At 49.7% G+C, this 23868-nt stretch overlaps 1 protein-coding gene across 5 annotated transcripts in view; it reads right to left on the bottom strand.

Moving 5' to 3' along the window:
* Nucleotides 1-23868, bottom strand: part of GDPD5 (glycerophosphodiester phosphodiesterase domain containing 5) — a 158290-nt gene that overhangs the window by 132342 nt on the left and 2080 nt on the right. For 3 of the 5 annotated variants that reach the window (XM_040700553.2, XM_046942252.1, XM_046942243.1), the window contains exon 1: nucleotides 17057-17133. The exons of the other annotated variants lie outside the window; for them this stretch is intronic. The gene's annotated coding sequence lies outside the window, so the exon portion shown is untranslated. Of the gene's footprint in view, nucleotides 1-17056; nucleotides 17134-23868 lie in introns of those variants that run through there. 5 annotated transcript variants of the gene reach the window in all.

The following is a 23868-nucleotide window of genomic DNA, read 5'->3' as shown; positions in this document are numbered from 1 at the left end:
TCATGGAGCTCCTACCACAAAGAACAGAGCAGGTCAAGGCTTCAGTTTGTCCAGAGGGGTGGTGGGTGCCTCATCCCTGCAGACACCCAAGGTCAGGCTGGATGGGCTCTGAGCACTGATGGAGCTGCGGGTGTTCCTGTTCATTGCAGGGAGTGGGACCAGATGGCCTTTAGGGATCCCTTTCAACTCAAACCATTCTACGATTCTATGCTTTCAGGTTGGATATTAGGAAAGAAATTCTTCTCCCAAAGACTGGTTGAACGTTGGAATGAGCTGCCCAGGGAGGTGGTGGAGTCACCATCCCTGGAGGTGATCAAGAGACATTTAGATGTTGTACTGAGAGACATGGGTTAGTAGGAAAATGGTGGTGGTAGGTGGACAGTTGGACTTGGAGGTGGTAGGTGGACAGTTGGATGGTCTTGGAGGTCTTTTCCAACCTGAATGGCTCAATGATTCCACAATTCCATGATTCATATCAGACCTAACATCCAAGGAACACCCAAAGGAAGGCTGATTAATACTACCCAAGACACCCCTGAACCAACAGCAGCCCAGAACACCCACACAGACCAATGGGTAACTCTCACCAAAAGCACGACAGCAAAATGTTCTAACACTTCCAAGATTTCCTCTGCCACAAAGGCCCCACTGCTGTCACAAAGGAGTTTCTTTTAGCAACCTAGAACTCACCCAGCAATGGCCAGCAAGGACTGTCACAGCATGACTAGAGACAGTCAACGGCTGGCATCTTAATACATGTCACAGTGACCTTCTTGCTGCTCCAGGGAAAAAAATATGAAGGCATAACAAGATAACAGAAATGCAAGTGCAACCGGGAATAAAGCAGTTATAAGCAGCCCTGATAAATATTCATTAACGTTTCTCTGCCGTAATCCTCCCAAGCATTTTTTATCCAAATGCCTGGGAGAGGAGGAGAGCTGATCCCACCAGCCCAGGAGGTGTCTGAGTGCTCGTTAGTAAAACCAACACATGGCTCAGCAGACAAACACACGAAGCTTTTGCATCAAAGCAAGGGCAGAAGCAAACGTCCTCCCATCTCCCAGAAAGTCAGCCCTCACGTTAGCTGTCCTCCCAGTACTCTGCATGCCATTTTAAGAACCTTCATAGAGCCACGTTTTGTGCTAAAACCTTACCCAGGAGGCACAAACACTGAAAGAGCACATGAATCATGGAATGGTTTGGGTTGGAAGGGACCTTTGAGACCATCTAGCTCCAACCCCCCCTGCAACTACGAGCACTTTGCAGACTTTAAATAAACACAGTGAGCTGGTATCAATGAGAATTCACTATCAGCCTCTGGTTCTGAGAGCTCTCTATTAGATGCGCAGTGCCGGATGCCGCCCTCCAGTTCTTCCTCTTGAGCTGCATGAGAAAACTTTCTGCACCTCGAGGACTCCTGGCTCATAGAATCACGAAGGCTGGAAAAGACCTCTAAGATCCCCAACCCATCCCCCACCCACGTCCCTCAGTGCCACATCCCCACGGCTCTGGAACACCCCCAGAGATGGTGACCCCACCACTCCCTGTGCAGCTGTGCCATTGGCACACGCCATATGCAGTCCGTGCCCCGATGCTCTCAGCACGTGCCATGCCATGACCACCCATGACAAAGGGATGGGAAAGACACACGAGATGAGCCTTGAAACCAGCAAAGCAAGCCTCTTTAAGCAGCCCTTCCCTTCCAAAGCCTCCTCCAATAGCTTAGAATTTGTATTTCCTTCCTTATTTCCCCTCGCATACATCACAGCGTGAAACAAGCTAATAAGCTCTCCCCCCAGGCCAAACACGACGGGCACAGATAAGGTCAGTCTGGTGTTTATCTCCCACAAAGCTGCCTATTATTAGCAAAACAGGCTCGACTCAACAAACAGTGCATTAGTGCAGATCAGCCAAAGCAGCACCGACAGCCGGGCCACGCCACAGCTGTCACCTCTAAGGCACTGCGGAGAGCTGGGATGGCTTTGTGCAGCAGTGAACGAGCCCTCCTCACTACAGACCTTGGGGCAGCTCGTTAGTATTTAGTCCCAAATGCATATCTTAAAATAATCATTGTAAATAACACTAAAAGGCTTTCCAAGCAATTTTCAGCTCTGGAGAAACTTCTCTTTTCCCCTCCATGCTTTTGCAGGCAGCTTCGTTCGTCCGCCTCTAATCTCTGCTTAGACGCTCTGCTGACACCAATTTTGAGTAAGTATGGGGATTAAAGGGGTGATGCAGACTGCCAAGGTCAGGTTGAATGGGAGCTGAAGTCACCCGTGCAGCAGCAGCACGGACCTGCCCTATCCATACCATCCCAGCTCCTTGCCCCAGATGCTTTCTGCAGCACAAAGCTGAGGCTGCTGCCTCTGGATAGGGTCTGCTTGGGGACAGAACCATACAGACACAGCTGTATATGGGAGCCCAAAACTCATCCCAGGAGGCAAAGAGCCTCCCGGACCCTTTGAAGCACGGTTCCACCAAGAGTGACAGGTCCAGCACCAGGAGCAGAGGTTGCCACGAAGCCAACCTGCACAACTCCTTTGTATGGGACACTGTGGAAACCAAGCTTAGACCTCCACCAAAGGGGGAATGCTCTCAATTATAAATATAATATGATATAATAATTATAAATAATTATTATAAAAAATAAATCAGATGTATTGTTCTGAAAACAGCATTTAAGCATGGATTTAAACTATTACGCAGCTAATACAGGAGGTCCCTAAGCAACAAGCCCATCTGATGACAATGTCCTTGAGCATCAGCTCTGTCCCTCTGCCCTTTCCTGTGTCTGTGGATCAGCCCTGCACTGAAGCCTTTCCAAGAGCACCAAAACTGGGATCTAAACTCTGTGGCGATTCAGCTAAGAAAAAAGGACACGAGAAGAGCAAACAACTTGTGCAGAGTCAGCACATCCCGGAGCCTGAATCAACTGACTTGTTTTCTTTTGAGGAACTGGAAAGGAAGGAAGTGGATCAGCACTTCAGAAAAACAGCATTACTACAGCTGTAACCGTGAAGCGTTTCTGATTCAAAACAGGCTCCAGCAATTTAAGGGCTGCTGCAGTTTGCACAGGAGCTTGTCTTGGAAGCCTTCTTGGGGGCAGCTCCGTGGGGAGCTCCAAAGCCACCCGGACATGGCATTGAGCACCTTGCCCTGGGTACCCCTGCTGGGTCAGGGTTGGGCCATAGGGACCCACAGGTGCCTCCAAGCTCAACCAGTCCATGATTCTTAGACCAACTCACTAGCTCCTGAACATGTCCTCATAGCTCATTTGCTGCACGATATTTAAGTTTCCCTGTATCAGCATGCCCTCTGCATTACCCACAATACCCAAGTGAGACCTCAGTACAAGAGAAAAGTCCTCTGTGCCATCTCTTGTCCCCATGAGACAGCATTAAGCACTTCTGACGAGGTCTATTTAAGCACTGTCTAAAAATACATCTGGCTTTCAACCACTGCAGATGTAGGTAGAGCCCCAACAACCATGATGCAGCAAGGACAGATGCTAAGGTACAGCTCAGACCACAGGGCCTTATCCATCAGGTCAGCAAACATTTCATAGAATCATAGAATGAACCACAGAACGGCCTGGGTTGAAAAGGCCCACAATGCTCATCCAGTTCCAACCTCCTGCTATGTGCAGGGTCACCAACCAGCAGACCAGGCTGCCCAGAGCCACATCCAGCCTGGCCCTGAATGCATACAGGGATGAATTTCCCAGCAATTCTCAGTCAATAGCCATTTCTCTGAGGATTGTTTGCAATTCCTACTCTCCATATGTCCTTTAGATACCAAACAGCCTCCATTCCCACATGTGTGACAGGGCACGCCAGGGTACCCATGGTCAGCCAGGCAAGCACAGGACGAACTAAAAATAAAAGTCCATCTTTGCCTGAGCAAGTGTTAGATTTCTCTCCAGTATTCCTAGATTTAGACCAACATGACTGTGGGCGAGATTTCTGCTGGGAGGCAATTTCCATTCCTACAGATCCAGAAGAACCTCGAGATTTTCTCACCTCCCCACAGCCTGAGTCCCACACAGCGCTTCTCCATCAGCATCTCCTCCAAGCAACAGCTCACCATTCCCAAAAACCTCAGCACTTGATGCTGACCTTGGCCACAGCCCAGTGCTTAAGAAGGGAACGCAAACAGAGGTAGGAAACCAGAGCAGTTCACACAATGGTCTCATCCAACTCCACAGCTTGAAGTACTTTGATGTCTTGTTCGCCACCCGTATAGAAAGTCACATGAAAGCTAGGAAACAAATTCTCACCCTCGTAACCTTCCATTTTGCTTCTTTAAAGAAACTACACTAGTCAAGTTTGGGTCACGTTCTGCCATACCCGGACTACCCAAATTCCTCATCAGTGCCTTAGCACTGCTGATCCCCCCATTGTTATCCATGGGAGGAAGGAGGTTTAAAAGAGTTAGTTTAAATTGCCAAGAAAAGTTCATCAGGAGATATTAGAATCCTGGAATCCTTAAGGTTGGAGAAGACCTCTCAGATCCCCAAGCCCAACTCCCACCCATCCCACCGTGCCCACAGACCATGTCTCTAAATAGAATCATAGAGTCATTAAGGTTGGAAAAGACCTCTCAGACCCCCAAGTCCAGCCCCAACCCATCCCACCGTGCTCACTGACCATGTTGGTGGTCAGCGCCACAATGGATGTGCCACAAAGACAGGTTAACATACGCACAAAAACACTGCTCAGACACATCTGTTGTTCAGTGGATTCTTACAGTAACAACGAAAGTCACTTCCCCCCTCCCAGCCCCCATTTTTCGTTGGCTGCAATGGTTCCGTGGGGGCTACTGGGAGGTCAAAGTGACCTAGAAACAGTTCAACACCTTTGTAAAAGCCAGAAGATTTCCACCACGTGTGTTGGAATGGAGACCTGCTTCAGATCCAAGCCAGATACAAACGAATTCCCCAAAAAGTTGGCCTCATCCCCCATGTTACTGCACGAAATGTTTTCCTTAGAGGACCGCACACCTGCAGAACAAGACAGCTTTGCAAGCTGCCACTCCAGAAAGCCCCCACTTCAAGTCAATGCATACATCTGAGCTTTCCAGGAGAAGCTCCCATCCAAAGCCATCATTACGGCAATGAGGAATTTCCTGAAGACAAGTTTCTGCAACAGGGCTGAACGAGAAGCTCCATGCTCCTTCACTGCACTGGGGAGGGAAGCCTTTCAGCCACAGGACAGACAGCAGCCATCTGAGTTTTCATCCCACCCCACCAGACAGCTCCGGATCCAGTCCTGCCAAGTGGAAAGTTTTCAGATGCTCATCAGCTTTGTACTCTGTGGAGACAACACCCTCTCCCCTCTACACCAGGGATTTTTTAGCAGGGAAGTGCAGGCACGCTCTTGCTTTTCAGTTTGTTCTCCCTCCTGAATTCCAACCCCAAGGCTCCCATTTGCTAGAAGAAGCGTTTATAGATCAACTTGCTGGAACACGTTTTGTAACTCTAGCGTTTTATTGTTGCTCTGCAAACTGATGAAGGAGAGCAGAACACAAGCCATGGACTGCACAAGGTCAAAGGCTCCTGCTCCAAAACCTAAGCACAGAAGACAGACAAGCATCCTAGGACAGACCTAGGATGTGCACCGAAACTCAGCTATATTGCTGCATTACATACAAGTGGAAGGTGAAAAGGTTATGCTCACTTCTGTCCATAAAAATTAATTATGTACCCAATGCAAGAAGGTACTGCCCGAGGGAACAAGTTGTGCAGGCAAGGTTTTAAATATCCACCCAGGGTTTTTCTGAGCTTCTTGCCTGTTCTCAGATTACAGCTTTCCATTAGAGCATCTCAGACAGGCTTGGACTGTTAATAACTGTGTTTACAGTGGGTGGTGGCCTTATCAACAGGATGAATGTGTTCTGGCTGCATGCCCCATTCCACCAAAGCATGACATAATCCCTTAAAACGTTATCAAGAACTGCTGTTGCTTAATTAGACCATGTGATTTCCACCTAACAGGAGAGGGCAAAGCCCACGAGTTCACTGCCATGTTTCCCAATGCAAAGCCTATCACAAAACGTTCACACCAGCCAGCTTTCCTCTTCCTCCACGGCGCACATCACCAGCAGCTCCCTGCAGGAAGCTCTTCTGATAAATGCTGAATAGACCTGGAAATTCTTATCTGCTCTGTAACGGTGTCTGGGGGATATTTTGGAAACAAAATAAGTAGGTCATACTTAAGCAACTGCTTAATAATCAGGTGGTTCCTTATGTCCTTAAGTCCGTAATATCCAAAGGCTTATCATTTCTGCATATGGCGCTCTGTGAATTGATCAAGTCCAATCCACACATCCAGGCTTAGTGCATAAATGAGCATCTTTCTCACACTGTTCTGACAAGGCCTGATTTGCAACAGCTTTTCCTTGGGAATGCTCTTGGAGAACAAGTACAGTTTTAGCAATAGCATTTCAAGCAAGTCTGCTAGTTTTGGTGAAGAGCACTGAGGAAGTTCAGAAGAAAAGAGAAAACCTCATTCCTGGAGGTGTTCAAGAAACGTGTAGGTGTTGTACTGAGGGACGTGGTTTAGTGGGGAAATGGTGGTGGTAGGTGGACGGTTGGGCTGGATGATCTTGGAGGTGCCCTATTCTATTTAGCCACGTAGGCGCTCAGACCCACTCTCTGGTTTGGCCTCTCCTCCTTTGAGAACCTTGATCTGATCCAAGAGAAGAGGGTGCAAGGCTCGACAGGAGGAAGCGAGGCATTCTTGGGCATCGCAGATGCAAGAAAAAAAGATACTTTTTTTTTTTTAATTAAAATCAAGTATTGTCCCCTCAGTACGACTGCATTTGAAAGGCCTTAAGAATAGAGTGATCACAAAAAGACCAGGTCTTCATTAAGGAAGAAAGCAGTGCTCCAGAGAGAAGGCTACATCAACCCAAGTGAAGAAATCAGGTGTGACCACGAAGCCCATTAGTCTTTGCAATCCCATATCTGCAACTACTGTGATAATTAACAGCTTCAGGGCCCACCATTTCTCCCCATCAGTGCTAAAACAGCTGTTTCTGTGGATCTGTGATGCGCACTTTCTGTCTGGATCCCTAAAAGGGGCCTGAGCAGAACAAAGGAAAGTTAAGCGGAGCCTGAAGTTGAGCCCACACATCATCAGGAGAGTGCTTCCCACGATGGAGCGGAAGGGGAAGGAAGAGGCTCAGCTGCACAGGGAACAATTGCTCCAAGGAAGGGGAAACAACATTGTTTGAGATACTGAACAAAATAGCATGCAAACCAAACCTCCGACCCCACTCCTCAAGAAAAACAAAAGGAAAACCCCAAAGGCTTTGGGAAGGCTCACGCCACTGGTGCTGCATGCCCACTCTGAACCAGAAGGGAAGAGGAGCTGCTTTGTTTGATTTTTCCAGGCAGTGTTACCAGCCCTCTTCCCCAGGAAGGAAACCTTCCACATTCCCCTTCCCCTCCAATTTGCAAAGGCTGAGCCTGGCTCACTATTCCACCTCCCCACTGAAACAGGCCAAGGGAAAACAGGGCCATGCTTTCCTTGAGCAGGGTTGAGGGCATCATGTCCTTCTTCCCAAGAGGGAAGATCCCCCAAGAACACCTCCATGGGCAGAAGAATTGTGGCCATGCACACCCCACTTAGCAGCAGTCAAATTCATTTCTCCCCTCTCAGTTAATCCGAGTCCCCCTGCAGTCCCGTAATCACAGCTGAATTTTATTCCACTTAAACCTTCCTGAGATAACTGTGGTCCTTTGAGGCAGCTTTTCCTCTCATCTAAAGCTTTGCAGAAATTAAATCCTATTAGCACGTAACAGCCATGCAATAACTTCCTTTTTTTTTTTTTTTTACTGACACTGTCCCAAAAGCCTTAGAGTACCTTTTTTCTTCAAACATGAGAAATTCAAGACATCTGAAGCCTCAAAGCACTTCCCTGTGCACAGCATTTAGTGCTCGTCCCACCAAAGTGCACTCTGCCCTTCATCACTACCACCAGTAACAACCCACTGTGGGATCTCAGGGGTTCACACCATGCAGGACCATTCCTGGTCCCCCACAGTACAGATCAGCACACGCAACTGAATTGATTTGTCTCCATCTGAACTAACAGCTGTATCTGATTATCAAAGAAACAAGGTTCCAATGATGACTGACAGAGGCAAAATATGCTTGGACTTTCATTGACCTTAAATGCTGTAAGAGTCTCCAAGCACTTCCCTCCACCTGCACTCTTAGTGCAAGCAACATCATATTTTTGCATCTCTTTCCAAGTGAAACTGGACACATCATCTGCATCTGCTTATTGTTCATATGTCCCACTATCTTTAAGCATTTTCCTACCAACATCTCTGCATCTGCCAACACTACCACTGCGATATCAGGTCAGACACCACTCCTTCCTCTGCAAGACCTTCTTCAAAGGTCCTACAGACACTCTGGAAACAAACTTTTCACTAAGTAGAGGGCAGAACCAGCATGGTTGGAAAAAGCTTTGAGATTATCAAGTCCCACTGTCAACCCATCCTTCCATGGGGGAACTGGCAATCTTGCACAAAGTCTGTCCAAGCAGCTCTCAGAACCTCCAGCACTATCCTACAGCCCTGCCAGTGGAAAGAGATGCTACTAGTTAACACACATAATCTTTTCTCTAAACCAAAATAAGTTCCTTCTTCACATTCCCCGGTTTTCCAGGATTTCAACTTAAAACTGGAACTACAAGAGGCTGCTGTGCGTGGTTTCCTTCCATTACCTCTTGAATTGGTGACCACCATACGGCTGCCCAAGGTGCTTCACAGCCAGAGGAAGGTGCTATGGCAATCCTGTATTTGATCCCAGGAAGATAAGAAGAGCAACAAAACCACTCACCCTGAGAAAAAGGTCTTGTGGGCTCACGCATGGTTCAGTATTAACCTGGTCTTTTAAGACATGAGGCTCACAACCATGAGATCTCCCTCCTCAGCCCAGTTACCAGCAGGGGTTCTGTTTATCCCTGCACCCCTCACACAGTCCAAACACAGGGGATGCTCAGAGCCCACAACTCCAAGAAAGTTTTGTGGCAAGGGTGACTTCTAGCACTTACGCTGCAGCAACCAGCTTCCCATACACACACAACCACCCCATGGGTATCAACTTACAGAGACTTACAGCCCAACTTTGAAAAACATTCAAGTTTCTGAAATTTTTACCGATTTATTTTTGATCTGCAGCTTTTTGTCAGCATCTCCACAAAGCCAGGCCTCTGGTCTCTACAGAATGCTTTCAGTGTAAATGCTAAGGGAAGACGTGTGCAGTTCAACTCTGGTATCTGCTTTCCAAGGCCATTTTCTTGCCTGGAAGTTTGAAGGATAACGAACCCTAATAAGGACCAGAGGAAGTCTTGCAGTAACTTTTAAAGGGCACATAGTTTCTGTCCATTATCTGTCCCCATCCAAAACATCTTTCAGGCTTCATTAAATCCATTACAAATTTACTTTTTCCAATGAAAGTACAGATGCCATTTGATCTAAAGATTGGGATCACGTTTCCTTCCTCTAAAGCAAAAGGCAAACATTAGCAAGGACTACCGAGGTTAACCTTTAATTACTGTTTAGGAGAGGCCCAAACTTGCTGGGGCAAGCAGCCAGAACTTAGTGCTGCAACACATTAAGACAGAGCTATGCATGGTAGCAATGGTGGATTCTCCCCTTTATTCCACCCCACACAACCATCTTCAAGTGGTGGCCAGCAAGGCAGCCATGGACTGCAGAGACCCGACTGCTCAGCACAGGTAGAGACCATTTTCATAGAATCACAGAATATGCCACATTGGAAGAAACCCATAAGGATCACTGAGCCCAACTCCTGGCTTCACACAGGATCAGTGCTTTGAAGGACAACAGGTCATTAGCTAGAAAGTCAGCTTGACACATGGAGGCCTCAGCAAGCCAATAAAACCAACCTGGTGAGCAGCCCTACCCAACATAGGTGGGGTAAACATCGTGGGGAAAAGATGAACATCACGTTCATCTTCTCCACAGAGGAGTGTGCAGTGAACCCAGAAGCTCTTCAACAATTTAAGGAGCAGCTAATGGAGCCCAGGAGCCATAAAAAGCCTAAACCTGCCAGGAGACCCAACAACCGCAAGATTCTGTCTCTCTCTCTCTCCAAAGGGGATGGAAAAGCTAACGTAGAAGCTCCTGTTCCTTTGGAAATGCTCCTTGATCAACTGCACTAGGTGGAATAGTTATTTATTTTAGGGCCATGGCACAGTCAAGTGGATGGATTGCAACTCTCCAGCCACGACCCAAAGCACTGGGCACCTTCATCCCAGCACAAAGCTGAGACCTCTGAAGACCACTGGAGAGCTGGGCATGACAGTCACCTGCAAAATCCAGCTCTGACCCTTCCATAAGGTCAACTCTGGTGAATCAAACACTGAAAAGAGAGGCAGAAAGGGGAAAATGGGGGAGAAGTTGCACACAGTTGGCTGAGTGACGGAGCACCCCAGCACCTCCCTGTGCAGAATGCCTGACAGCGAGGGGGAGGGTGCCAAACTACTTGTGAAAAACAAAAAGCAGGTATGCCAGGTGAAGTTTGTTCCACTTCTGTGCTCGCTCATAAATAGACAGCTGGCTTAGCACTGCATGTGAACATGACCAGCGGCAGGCAAAGAACAAGACTCTTAAAGCTCTTATCCCTTAGATTTCACCCCACTCTGGTTGTGACATCCCGTCTCCAAGAGAAGCCTTCAGCTGCAAGATCTGTCCCCAGGCTGCAATTCAGGGAGATGCTTTATGATGCCCTGGTAGCACCTTCCTGAGCAGAGCTGCATGCAGAGAGACAGGTGCAGCTTGCTGCTGGTGGCCAACCTCTCAAGCATGGCAACAAATCAGTGCGTGTGCCAGGCACTGCTCTCCAAGCTCAAATCCCACTTGTCAGCATCCGGGTTGTGGTGAAATCGTACCTTCCCACCTCCTGTGCATTAAAATAGAGTTATTCTAGGCTCACCGTTGACACCAACCCAAACTCCATCTGTTTCCACCGAGATAAAGATTGCTCTGAGGTCACCCCGCTGAGTACCTGTGACATTGCAGCACAGGGAATGGAGGGATGCGTTGGTGCCAAAGTCAGCAACTGGGTTTGCTCAGGGCTGATTCTGGTCCAGGTGCAAGGCAACAGCATTGTGCTATCTGAGCACCCAAGTCAATGCAGCAAGCACAGCATCAGTAAATGGCAGTTTGGCCATCATTGCCAATGGACAAGAATCCAACTTCTCTACAATTCAGTTCATTGCATGTCTATTTTTTTAGCTATTAGAAATATGGAACCCTTCCTCCTGGTGCTACGGTGCAAAGACAATATTCAGGATGGGAAAAGCTGGCAAAAACCACAGCAGCACTGATCTTTGTCCCAGAACTAGCACCAGGAGGGCACTGATTTACTGCAGTCATTGCACTCAGTGACAGCTTGCATGCAGTTTGATACTGTCACCATTGCAGTCAGTGGACAGGACCGGGACCAGCAAGACTGAAACGCTCACAAACATCTCCCAGAGCTGTGTTTGGTCAGGCAGGTGCTGCATGGGAGGCTTTGTTGCACACGTGGTTTTCACAAGGAATGAGATACTGACATTACTAACCGTGATTCCAGCAAACACCCCATTGAGGTGTCTACCCCACCCATCCACGTATTGATGTTGGTGCGCACAGCGCTGTACCTCAAGTTATGGCTGCAGATGGGTAAGCATCCACAAAGGTTGGCATTTCCCACAGGGATGGGAAATCTTTCTTCAGCAGGTAATAAGCAGCAAAGTCAGCATAAAAAAAGACAAGGAAAATAACTGCACCCATGCAGCCATTGCCTGGGACACTGAAGGGTTGTATGAGGATTCCAGACCTTACTCAGCACATGTGGAGAAGTCAAGGATGCCACTCTGCCAACAGCACATCCACCACCAGGCTCACACTTGGAGAATCATGAGTATTTCTAGAGAGGCCACACATCTTTTCAGCCCAGAGCCATCCCTCCAACAGGGGACCAACTGCCTCCTCCAACGGCTGCATGATCAGGAGAAAATGGAGGAGAATAACTCTGGATGCAACCATTGCCTGGGCAGCCTGCACACTTTCCACACTGGATATTAGGAACAATTTCTTCTCCCAAGAGTGGTGATGTAGCAGCACAGCTGCCCAGGGAGTGGTTGGGCCCCCATCCCTGGAGATGTTCAGGAACCGTGGAGATGGAGCACTGATGGACGTGGTCAGTGGGGATGGTGAGGGTGGGCTGGGGTTGGACCTGGGGATCTTGAAGGCTTTTTCCAACCATAATGATTCTGTGATTCTATGTATGCCACGGGGAGTTTGAAGCCATCAGGTGGTGAGCATCTCGTGCCACACATCAGGATCAGCTTCAGACCCACAGCCCAGTGTACCAACCCAGTGGCAGCTCCCAGACTGCTCCCATTTTACCCTGAACAGGCATCATCACTCTTGGACCTCGTAAGAAGTCTTTCCAGAAAGGAGCTTGCCTTGGTCTCCCTGGCATGCGTGAAGGCCACTAAGTTGCCACAGGTACTTTAAAGAAGAGATGTTAAGTTATTTTACAGCTACTCAACAACATCAAGCGTTCACAAGAACATACACCTAAATACAGGTACCAAAAACTCTTGCTCTGTCCCAGAGCAGATACAGTATTAGTTCTTTTGTTCTGGGTAGATGAAGCATTTCAGGGATCCTGAATGCTTCCTCACCAGCCCCACCTGCATGTCAGTATTGCACAGCCGTGTGTGCTGTGCTGCTCTGCTTATGCCATGGGAATCTCTCCAGGTTATCAGCTCAGCAAAAATTGGACTTGACAAGGTTGGTCAGGGCAAGGGGCAGCCTCAAACTCCCTCCCGATTAAATCAGCCTTCACTTCATTCTGTGTTTTGCCTCGTAACAGCTCATAAGCTGTCCTAAAAAGGCTTGCGTTCATCTTGAGAAATGGCTTTTTGCAGCAACGTGGGGAGAAAACAAACTGTGCCTCCAAAGCAGCCCCCGTGCTGGCCCCACCTGCACAGAGGTGTTTCTTGGTGTGAACGAGGCAGCTGCCACCACAGCAGTGATGTTTTACAGCTTAACATCAACCTGAGAACACCAGTGGAAAGCTGAGCCTGCGACATGGGGCAGGCACCATATCCACATGGAGTGCAAGGAGCCAACGCACTCCCTATTGCCCTCCTCCCAGAGCACCCCACAGAGCCTGAAGCAGGATGGGGGGGCAGAGGCAGAGGCAGTCTCAGCTGTCAGACACTTCTGCTGGGTGTGAACATCTCCTGGGGAAAAGCAGTTAAACACAGCTCACAGACCTGTAATCACACCCCTAGCACTGGGGTCTCACTCCCACCCCACCTCATCCATGGTTACTGGGAGAGAAGCCTTCGAATCAGAGCTCTCTGGGTTTGAAGACCACTGTTACGTCCCCAGTTCAATCCCAGAGCACCAAAAAATACAGATCCGTTGGAATGAAAAGCAGTAATGCTCACATAACAGTGTCTGGATGTGAAACAGTGCACAGTGAGCATCCCACAAGGTGACATAATAGTCTCCATGTCCCTACCACAGCAGCAGGAAGGCTTTCCCTTTATCACCTTCATGCCCCACTGGCTCCAGAGATGCTCCTCGAACTCAGCCTGTTGGCACACCCAGGATAAAGGCAGCACAGCCCTTCACCAGGGGACAGCCCCCAAAGAGCTCCTTGCTGTTTTTGTCAAGCTGCATCCGAAGCTGGAGGTACTTTGGGCATTGAGGTCCACCCATCAGTGTGCAAAAAAAGAAAATGACAAATTAAGTGTTTGGCATTCGGTTACTGCACTGGACAAAGAGCGTTAGGAAGGGAAGGTGAAGGATGGAAATTGTTGCAGATTCCCTTTTCTAATCCCATCTTCATCCATCCCACTCTCTACTCTTAGTGGCAGTGGTCCTCCAGGGATCCCCCCCCATCACTGCTCATGTCAAAACGATGTTATCATAGAACCATAGAATGGCCTGGGTTGCAAAGGACCACAGTGCTCATCCAGTTCCAACCCCCTGCTATGTGCAGGGTCACCAACCAGCAGCCCAGGCTGCCCAGAGCCACATCCAGCCTGGCCTTGAATGCCTGCAGGGATGGGGCATCCAGAAATGCTGAGGTAATAACTGAGCAATTCCTATCTATTCAGCCTGAAAGCCAGACACAGACTCCAGTCTCCTACACAGCACTATGCCCCATCCACCCCAGCCCATCACCAAGATGGATTTCCACCGAGTTACCTCCCTGCTGATGCCATCCCTGTCCTTCCATGGCACTGCAGAACCACCACCTTCAAATTCTCCTACTGTCTTTTCAACAATATTTTTTTGCCCATTGCAAGAGGAAACCATACCTACGGTGTACACACACAACATTTTGGGATAGAGAGTGAAGGCTGATACAGTCTGCACAGAATTGCAATGAAGTGAACCTTACAGTATGGAAGCAAAGGCATCTCTTGTTTCCAAAGGAACACTGTTGAGAGTCACTGCTTTAAGCTTAAGAAAAGCCCACTGAGGCACCCAAGGGGATAAATACGTGTCCACAGCAGTGATCCCTGACACTTTGCTTTGCTATGTATGCAAAGCCAGCATCGTCTCCTCTGGAGGAGGAACCAAGGCACAGACCTGAAGGCTCTGCCCACAACTATATCCTAGCACATCAGGCTGTCTGCTCATGCTGAAAACAGTCCCAGGCTTCCCGTCCAAGCCTGTAGGGATCTGGGATTGCAGGAAAAAGCCTGAAGCAATTTGCTTGCAGTTTGCTGTTCGCCCAGCTCATCTCTTCTCCATCCCGTGAAAGGTGTTGTGACAGTGCTTTCAACATCATCTTCATGCAGCAAGACTTCTCCTGACGGAGATGCTGAACTGGAGTGGTAGGACATGAGCTTTCATGCTGCCTCTACCGTCTGTGCTTGAATTGCAAAGCAGAAAGGCCTGGCTATGGTGGGAAGGAAAACCAGGGACCCTTAAAGTCCATTGGGTCCCACTCCCTGCAGTGCAAAGGGACACCCACAGCTCCATCAGTGCTCACAGCCCCATCCCCTGATCCTGAATGTCTCCAGGAATGGGGCACCACCACCACCTCTCTGGTGGTTTAAAGTCTCAAAACAGGATAATGGATTAAATAAAGCCCTCACGTCTCATGGCAAGGAGAGGATGTATAACTCCTGGGACACAAAGCTTTCCCCACGTGCAGTCAGCTGCCACCTTCCCAAATCCCTCCCCAGGCAATGACCACAACCCCTATATATCCTCTCAGACATCCACAGCACAATTCATTCCAACACTCAGCCCTTTGCTGTTGTATTTATCTTTTAATAGCAGCAATGCTGCCTCAGCCCAATGCTCCCTCCCAGCAGCTTTGCTGTTCAACAAGCATTAAAGTTGATGGTGCATGAGACGTAATGGGGTTTTACTCACACCCCTGTCCATGAGCTGGCTCAGTAGAGCCCTCAGCCACAGGTGTTGTAGGCACTACAACCACCTTCCCACAAAGCAGAGGGCTGTTTGTGTCTAAATACTGGAGCTGGAAAACAAGAGGAATTTCACAGAGAAGCTGCCTTAAGCAGAAGGTCTTTGAGATGTAATAAGTGCCAATAGATGCTCCTTATCCCCAGCTCCACAGCACTGAGTCAGTTCAGATAGAGCTGTTAGCGTAGCAATCAGATGGCTTTGCTACCTGGTCCTGGAATTGGATAGCCCCAGGAACTCGCATTTCCACTCATTTTAAGTCTGGCTTTTTTTGGATTGCGTTGCCAGCACAAAGCTGAGCTAGAAACATCGGATGCGGTGTTAAATCCTGTTAGCTGATTACACAGCTGAGCAGTAGCAAGTGTTTGCTGAAAAACTGAACCCAACCACTCAATTTGGGAGCCAGACGGTCACGCTGACCTTGTGTAACAGCAGCAAGCATTTGCTCCTGGTTTTGTCCAAATGCCATCTCTTTCAACAGCTCAGGTTATCTGCTGCACAGCCAGGGCTGACGTTCCATGGAGCAAGCTTGGCTTGGCCAGCTGAAATCCTGGAGCGTGGCTTTGCAGAGAGCACGAGCATTGCTGTCATCAGCCCATAGCATGCATCATTCCTGCCGAATCTCTGCTCCCTCCAGTCTCCATCTCCTGCTATGCCAGCAGTTGGGTCAAACCAGCCCCCGTACCACCCATGCTGCCTTCTGAAGAAGCCCCTCCAGTGCAAAAGGAAAGGAAATCAAGCTATGCTAAAACTGCAATAAAGCCTTCAGGGTGCCCAGAGAGGTTGGTGGATCCCCATCCCTGGAGACACCCGAGGTCAGGGGATGGGGCTGTGAGCACTGATGGAGCTGCGGGTGTCCCTGTGCACTGCAGGGAGTGGGACCCAATGGCCTTTAAGGGTCCCTTCCACCTCCAACCGTTCTATGATTCTAAAAGCAGTCTTAACACAGGCAGCAACAAACAGGACTGATGTGTCCTGAGGTCACAGTAGAGGTAACACTGCACAAGGGGACACAACCTGGAGGCCATGGCCAACGGCGAGTGATTCAGGTTTGACCTCACTACCCCACGACTTCCTGTGCATTTACAACATCAGTGGCTAGCAACACGGAAAACAATAGGAAAGCAAACAAGAACACAAGAAAACTTTGCCCCACTTCCTAACAGAATCAGAGACTCATTAAGATTGAAAAACATCTCCAATTCCAACCCCAACCCACCCCACCATGCCCACTGCCCACGTCCCCCAGTGCCATACCCCCATGGCTCTGGAACACCTCCAGGGATGGTGACCCCCATTTGTCCTCCCTGCAGTAGCATTCAATAGCTGGACAAAAGCACCAGGAGCCCACTCTCCATGCAGAAGGAAGAGGGTCCCTCAATTTAATGCACCCTGAGACCACCTCTGCCAGCCACCAGCTGCCTCACTGCACCCACAACCACGCAGCACAACGACCAGCTGCCTGCATTCAACACAAATGCTTGGCCACTTTACAAGCCTCGCTCCCCACGTTATCCCCTGCCGTTAAAACAAAATAACAATCACAAAATGCCTTTAAGAGGGACTTACCAAGAGGCACTACTTCAGCACAATACCTTGCTGAACGTTTCTGTTCTGCTCAAGGACCCGAAACACCCACCTCTCTCGAGCCCTGCCGATGGTTAAAGTTTTAATAGGGCTGATAAGCTCCCAGCTGGAACAGCTCTTGCACACAGTCAGTTTTATCTGCCGCCCAGCACGTTCGTTACAGAGCCTTTCTTATCGCCAGTGCAAATATCAGCAGAGATAGAGAGGAGCACGTAACGCCCAGGGAGGGAGGCTGCAGAGATACAAGTGGACACTTGGTCTTCTTGACACTGTTAGCCTCGTGAGCTCGCTGCTTCTGTCACCCCAGGTACCCCCAAGCCCTACAAAGGGAGTCCAGAACCCAGACCACAGAGTGCTCAGGGAGAGGTGCAGAACAGGCAGGTCTCCCTGCAGCTCAGCTACAAACTGCAGGGAAATGGGAGAAAAAGCCAGTAGTGCTTGGGGGGGGAAGAAGCCACGGGAAGTTAAGTGATGGCCCCATGGGTCTGATAGAGCACTCAGCACTACCAGACTGTGGCCCCAGAAGCCTGGATTTAAGGACTGCCGTGATAGAAGGCTTTTAGCCCTGCAAGCTGTTGCTTTTAGAAATGCAGAGGACCCCCTCATTTAAGCTCGTTCTGCTCTCAGAGACATCTCTAGAAGTCAGGACCTCAGGTTACAGCTTCAACCAATCTCACAGGCTCCATTCCTGCGAACTAATCACCTTTCCTGCCGCAATACAATGGCATTTAGCACATCAAGAAGATAAAGCCCCGAGGGGTTTTCAGGCCAACAGGAGCCTTTGCCTTCAGGTCAACAACTCAAATCCAACCTGCTATTAACCTCTGCCCACACCTCTCACCCCTCCCAGCAAGGCCCATTTGCAGGTGAAGCATTTATCACCCCATACCAGGTGACACAAGGACAGGTCACCAGCATCATTAAGGCTTCCTAGAGTGTCAGTACCCAAGAAGCTTGAAACCAGCGTGCACCAAAGCTTTCCCAGCCTGGCAGATGGATTGCAGCAGGGAAGTTCTTTGCAGCAGCTCCCCAAAAGTGACCCTTAATGAAAGATAAATGAAGAGTATTTCCAATCTGCAGCAACTTTTGGTGGAGCTGGAGTTGCATTACAGACCCAGGAGAAGAGCAATGCCAGCAGGTTTTGAGGGCTGGGAACCCAAAACTGGAGGGACCAACCTCGCCGTCGAGGCCAACCCCAAAACTGGAGGGACCAACCTCGCCGTCGAGGCCAACCCTAAAACTGGAGGGACCAACCTCGCTGTCGAGGCCAACCCCAAAACTGGAGGGACCAACCTCGCCGTCGAGGCCAACCCCAAAACTGGAGGGACCAACCTCGCCTTCGAGGCCAAGACCTTCCTCCCCATGTTCTTCTTCTGGGGAAGACCAACAGGTACGTTCGGGCTTTAGCTGGATATCTCTGTGGGTCCATCACTCCAAGAGCTCCAACAGCTCCTAGCTGGAGGCCGTGCCATTTAATATCCACTGGAGATACCAAAGCCATAGCAAAAGTCTCCCACTTTCCCCAGTTTGCTGGGATCCGATCTGCATGCTGCCAGCCTGAATGGGGTCAGTCACCCATCGAGCCCTGGAGGCAGCTGTGTTGACTCCTGCCTATAAAACTCACCGTTTCACAGCTACTTCGTGGTCACCATCACTACCCAACAAAGAAGGATCTGTGCCATTCCCTAAGCAGTGCCAAGCATGTCCCCAAATGCCGCAGCTGACAGCAGACATGTGGCCTCTGCAGGACATCAAGGACAGTGTGCAACCAGCTGGTTACCTCCATCCTGGTGCACTGATCACCCCAACGCCCTCTCCCTTCAGAAGGAAGAAGCAATTTGCCAGGCTACATTGAGTTCATGGACCTTGCTGTACCACATGTCTCCCTTCAGACTGCTCACAGCATCCAGCTTTGCTTGCTTGCAGACATTTCCTTTAAACAGAGAGGAAGAAATAAGGTTGCCACGATGCTAAAACCTACTGGCCACATGTGAGAAGAAGAGCTGAAACCCCAGCAGGCTGCAGGGGCACCGACACGAGGAGGGGACGCATCCTTGGGTGCTGGCCTTCACCTCCACTCCTCCTGCCTGTGTTTTCAGGGTCGGCAGCTGCCCTGCTATCATCCCACAAGCAGATGGTTATTTCTTTGCAAAACAGAGCCCCATGGAGCCCCTGCATGGCTTATTTCAGCAGCAGCAGCAGGGTGACCTTGCCTGGCAGCGTAAAGAGACACCGGAGCACGCTTACTCCCATCGCATTAACATTTTAACATATACAGCTGTCTTACCCACGAGCACACCGCATTCCTGTATGTTATACAGCTCTCCAAAGCCTTGAGATCCAAACCAAAAAAAACCACCCTTGCGCAAAACAAGACCGATTAGGGAGCACTTGTGATAAGGGAAAGTCTCTCCAGCCAAGCTGTAAACTTCGCACGTTAAATTAGGCTTTTAATGAGGATGAGAAGCACTCGGCGATTAATTCAGAGCCGGGTATGGATTTTGCTGCTTTGCTTTAACACAGATTCTGCCTCCAGGAGTAAAAACAGGAGAGCACAGCTGCAGCGAGCTCAACAGCAGCAACCCAAAGCTGATGCCAACTTCAAGCAGAGGGGTAACCCACCCCCAAAACTGGAGCTGCCCACCACTGCATATTCACAGAGCATCAAATGCAACAGAGCAAGCAGCTCAGGAGCTCACAGCACCCAGCTGGCAAGCATGGGGAGATGTTGCATATGTATTTTTAGCAAGCTTTTTGCTATCTCTGTAGAGGCTGGGAAACAGGGCTTGCAAGCTGAGCGCAGAGCAATCCTTCCCGATAAACATAATTTGCATGTTAACAGGAACACGGCTGAAAATAGAAGGCTGGAGAAGCCATAAGGCCTCACCTCTCTGCTTGATGAATCGCAGGGCCCCTAACGAACCACACACAGGTTGTTACAGGGACTGCTCAGCCGTTACTGCAGCACAGAGCGCTGAACCCCAACAAGCGTGGAGAAATCCCAACCCAAAACACCCCAGAGGGGGGGGGAAAGCGTGAGAAAAGCCAACCAAATCCCACAGCTGCACTTCTGCATGGACACCCTGCCAGGACACCCGTGCTCCCCGTTCACTGAGTTCCCAACTGCAATAGGTGTGAGTGATGGTTTAAAGTCCCATCAGCAAGATGCATGAATAATTAGCAGACAGAACGACACCAGAACTCCCACAATACCCACAGATGTCATCACTGATGCTGTATCCATCAGGTGACTTCCTACAAAACATCGCCCACCTGACTGCCTCAGAAAGCTTTCCTACCCTGGGCTTCAATCCACAGCAAAGCAGTCGGGTTGGAGAGATGGGACTCGTACACTTCATAGAATCATCACAGAACGGCCTGGGTTGCAAAGGACCACAATGCTCATCCAGTTCCAACCCCCTGCTATGGGCAGGATCGCCAACCAGCAGACCAGGCTGCCCAGAGCCACATCCAGCCTGGCCTTGAATGCCTCCAGGGATGGGGCATTCTTACCCTACAGAACCTGTCCTATCCCCAAGGAAGAGCCAGAGGTCAAAAGGTTGGACGAGCCCTTCCCACACCTACAGCTGAGACATGCAGGATATGCTGTTCCTTGGGGTTAAAACATTAGGAAAAATGTATTCTCCAAAGGAGCAGTCAGGCATGGCACAGCTGCCCAGGTAGGGGGAAGTCACCATCCCTGGGAGTGTTCCAGAACCACACAGATGTGGCACTGAGGCCATTGGGCACGGTGGGGTGGGTTGGGGATCTTAAAGGGCTTGGGAGGGCCAAGGCTGCTCCTTCACATCACAATCCTACCCTTGCAGACGGGTCTGGGGAATCCAGCAGGGCAACAAGCCCAGACGCAGCCCCAAATCCTCCCCAGGCTCATTAAGCGACTGCTCTGGGATTAAATAGGCTTCCCAGCAGCCTCACCGAGCGCTCAGTGCATCCCTCACCACCCCATGACCTCCTGGGTACCACCAGCAGCCACGAGGCTCCTGCTGACTTGCTCAGACTCTCGGTCTGACAATTTAATTGGTTTTATTTGTTTTGCTGCAGTGTTGCAGTAGACAACCAGACCACTGACTTGATTTTAGATGGAGGCAATTTCATTTATGATGGGGGCGACTGTCAGCACGAGAGATCCATCAGTACAAGACAAGTGGCTCAAGATAGAGTCTAGCAGACGATCAGTGTATAAACACACAGCCAACCCATTATGCCTCTGTAAATGCTGTATTTGGAATAACTATTAAAGGAAACACTGCTCCTCACCTCGTGCTATTTAAATCAGATGCAAGATGCTGAGCAACCTCTGCAATGGGAGCCTAAAACTCAGCACAGCTAAAAAAACAGCACAATGGAGCCAGTACCCAGATTTGCACATCGTCTGGGATGAGGTATGGTTTGCCTCCAGCCTTCCTCCCACCCTTCAGCCGGGAGAAATAATAGTAGTAGCAACCATATTATTATGGCACTGCTGCCCAGAGCTGTGGTGTCCCATCCCTGGAGGTGCCCGAGGCCATGGATGGAGCCCTGGGCAGCCTGGGCTGGTGGGGGACATCCAGACCATGGCAGGGGAACTGGATGATCCTGAAGGTCCACTCCAACCCAAGCCATTCTATGACAATTCTACGAACATCACCAGCCCACTTCAGCAATTCCTGGATAAGGAGTCATGAAAATCACCGCCAAAATCACATCCACAGGAGAAATGTTTCTCATAGAGCTGGCCCTGCCCAGAGGCAGATGGGGAAATGGGACAGAGCTCCATCACGACATGTAATGGATTCAGCACATGAAAACACACGGTGTGGCAAGAAGGACCCGAGCAAGGAGAGATTTCCCATTGCCACCCAAGAAGGTCTGCCTTGGAACACCCTTCGAGGGAACGTGCTGTACCTTGAAACCATTTCTTGGCAGAGGCGTTGTGCAAATATTTAGTTACGTATAAAAATAAGGCTTTTTCAGGTTCTTGAGCAACGACAGCCTATTCCACCGAGCATCCATACAGTCATCCTGCCAGTCCCTGGGGGTATTTGTGGAGGAAGTGGGGAGAACTATGGAGGGGAACAGCAGCGCAGCCAAATGCCTGCACGCAGCTTCTCTGAAAGCAGAGACGTGCATTAAAGTAGCTGCATCTAATCACTGTTTATGGAGGGGCTGCCAAGCGAAAGCAACTGCTATAAACAATCCTTTTAATCCCTTTTTTTCCCCTGCATCACGCGCCGGGTCGTCCTACAGAGGTTTGGTAAACACCGTAAGCGCACTCATGGTCAGCACATCTGGAACAGAGATGTTTTGCTTGAGGAGGGAAGGAGAGGAACAAGGCACTGAGGTCCCATATGGGGAGTGGAAATCACAGCCCTGGGTGGGAATAGGGTGGCACTGCCGTAAAGGGAGCAGCTTGTTGGTGTGACACTGCCCTCTCCTGAGCAGAGGGAACACTCAGCCTCACGCTACTTGATTTTGGGGGAGCAGCAGCCCTGAATGCTCAGTCCTGGCACATAAAAGAGCCGAGGGGAAAAGGAGAAGCCAAGGGACACCACTCACCCCACAACTGCTGCAGTGACCACCGGCAAAACAGCAGCAGCCTCCAACAGCCCTCATCATCTTGCTGCACAAAGAGCAACTCCCAGAGACACCTCTTTCCCCCCACCATTTGGTCTCCTTGAGGTGTAATTACCAGCTGCTGCAGCCTAATGATGCCTCTTTATGGCAGGAGCCAAGTGGCTGCCAGGTGGATCCCACTGCTACAAACAAAAAGGTGTGGAGCATCTCAGTCATCTCAATCAGGCACTTTGGGAGCACAGCCTCCGTGTTATCTGCTCATTAAAAGGGAGTTTCAAACTGGCATTGCCCCCCTAAGTAAAGAATGTCCTTCACAGAGCCCCCCATACCCACACCCACCTCCAACCTCAACGCTCTCAACATTGGCCAAAGCCAAACCACGATGCACAGGTCAAGAGCTGCAGAGCAGCAGAGGTGCAACCACATCCTTTTTATCTTCACCCTCAGCAGGACCTAAAAGCCACCTAAAGGCTGCTGATCCCTGCAGGTGTGTCTGCTGGAAGGGCACCCAAACCTACCACCACCAGCGAGCACCTGAATGCTGCGCAGTCAGTGTGGGCAAAAGGGGGACGTTCCCTATCAAGATCTTAACCTCAACTTACAACAGCATTTGCAGACTGCAGTTCTTGTAACCCACGCATGTTTAAAAAAGAAAACACAACAGTAATAAAGAAGAAAGTGACCCCTGTGATAACTTCAGCGCAGTTACCCGAGATCAAATGCACATGGCACGCTGCAGCTCGAAGTGCAGGAAGCCACCCCTGGCCCCTGCAGTTGGCTCATTATCTCACTATAACCTCCCTGCTCCATAAAAGCAATTTGTTGCCTTGCTGAAACGAAACCCTTTATCATTAATTCCAGGCCAGCAGCTCCCGAATCCACAGCCCGACGCTAAATAAATTGATCGAACCCGAACTCATTTTCTTCGTGCTGCTCGTCGTTGGGGCTCAAGACAAACATCAGTCATCCTTCGCCTTCAAGTACAGAATTCATTGCAGGGAGGAGCGTAACGTGTGGAACATGCTGATTTAATAGAAAAAGTACTGCTTGACAGAGACACCCGCTACAAAATGAACCCTGAGCTCATATTCACCGCCAAAGCAGCAGCAGCAACATCCCAGAGCAGCTGGAGGGAATACTGGCTTAAAGATGCTTCAAGTCTCAGTGGGGGAAAAGGTGGGGGTGGGTCGGGGTTGATGAACTCGGAGGTCTTTCCCAAA

This window comes from Gallus gallus, chromosome 1 (genome assembly GCF_016699485.2).
Source record: "Gallus gallus isolate bGalGal1 chromosome 1, bGalGal1.mat.broiler.GRCg7b, whole genome shotgun sequence".
Lineage (NCBI taxonomy): Eukaryota > Metazoa > Chordata > Aves > Galliformes > Phasianidae > Gallus > Gallus gallus.
Note: the sequence above shows the minus strand (reverse complement) of the source record. Positions and strands in the feature narration are given on the sequence as shown.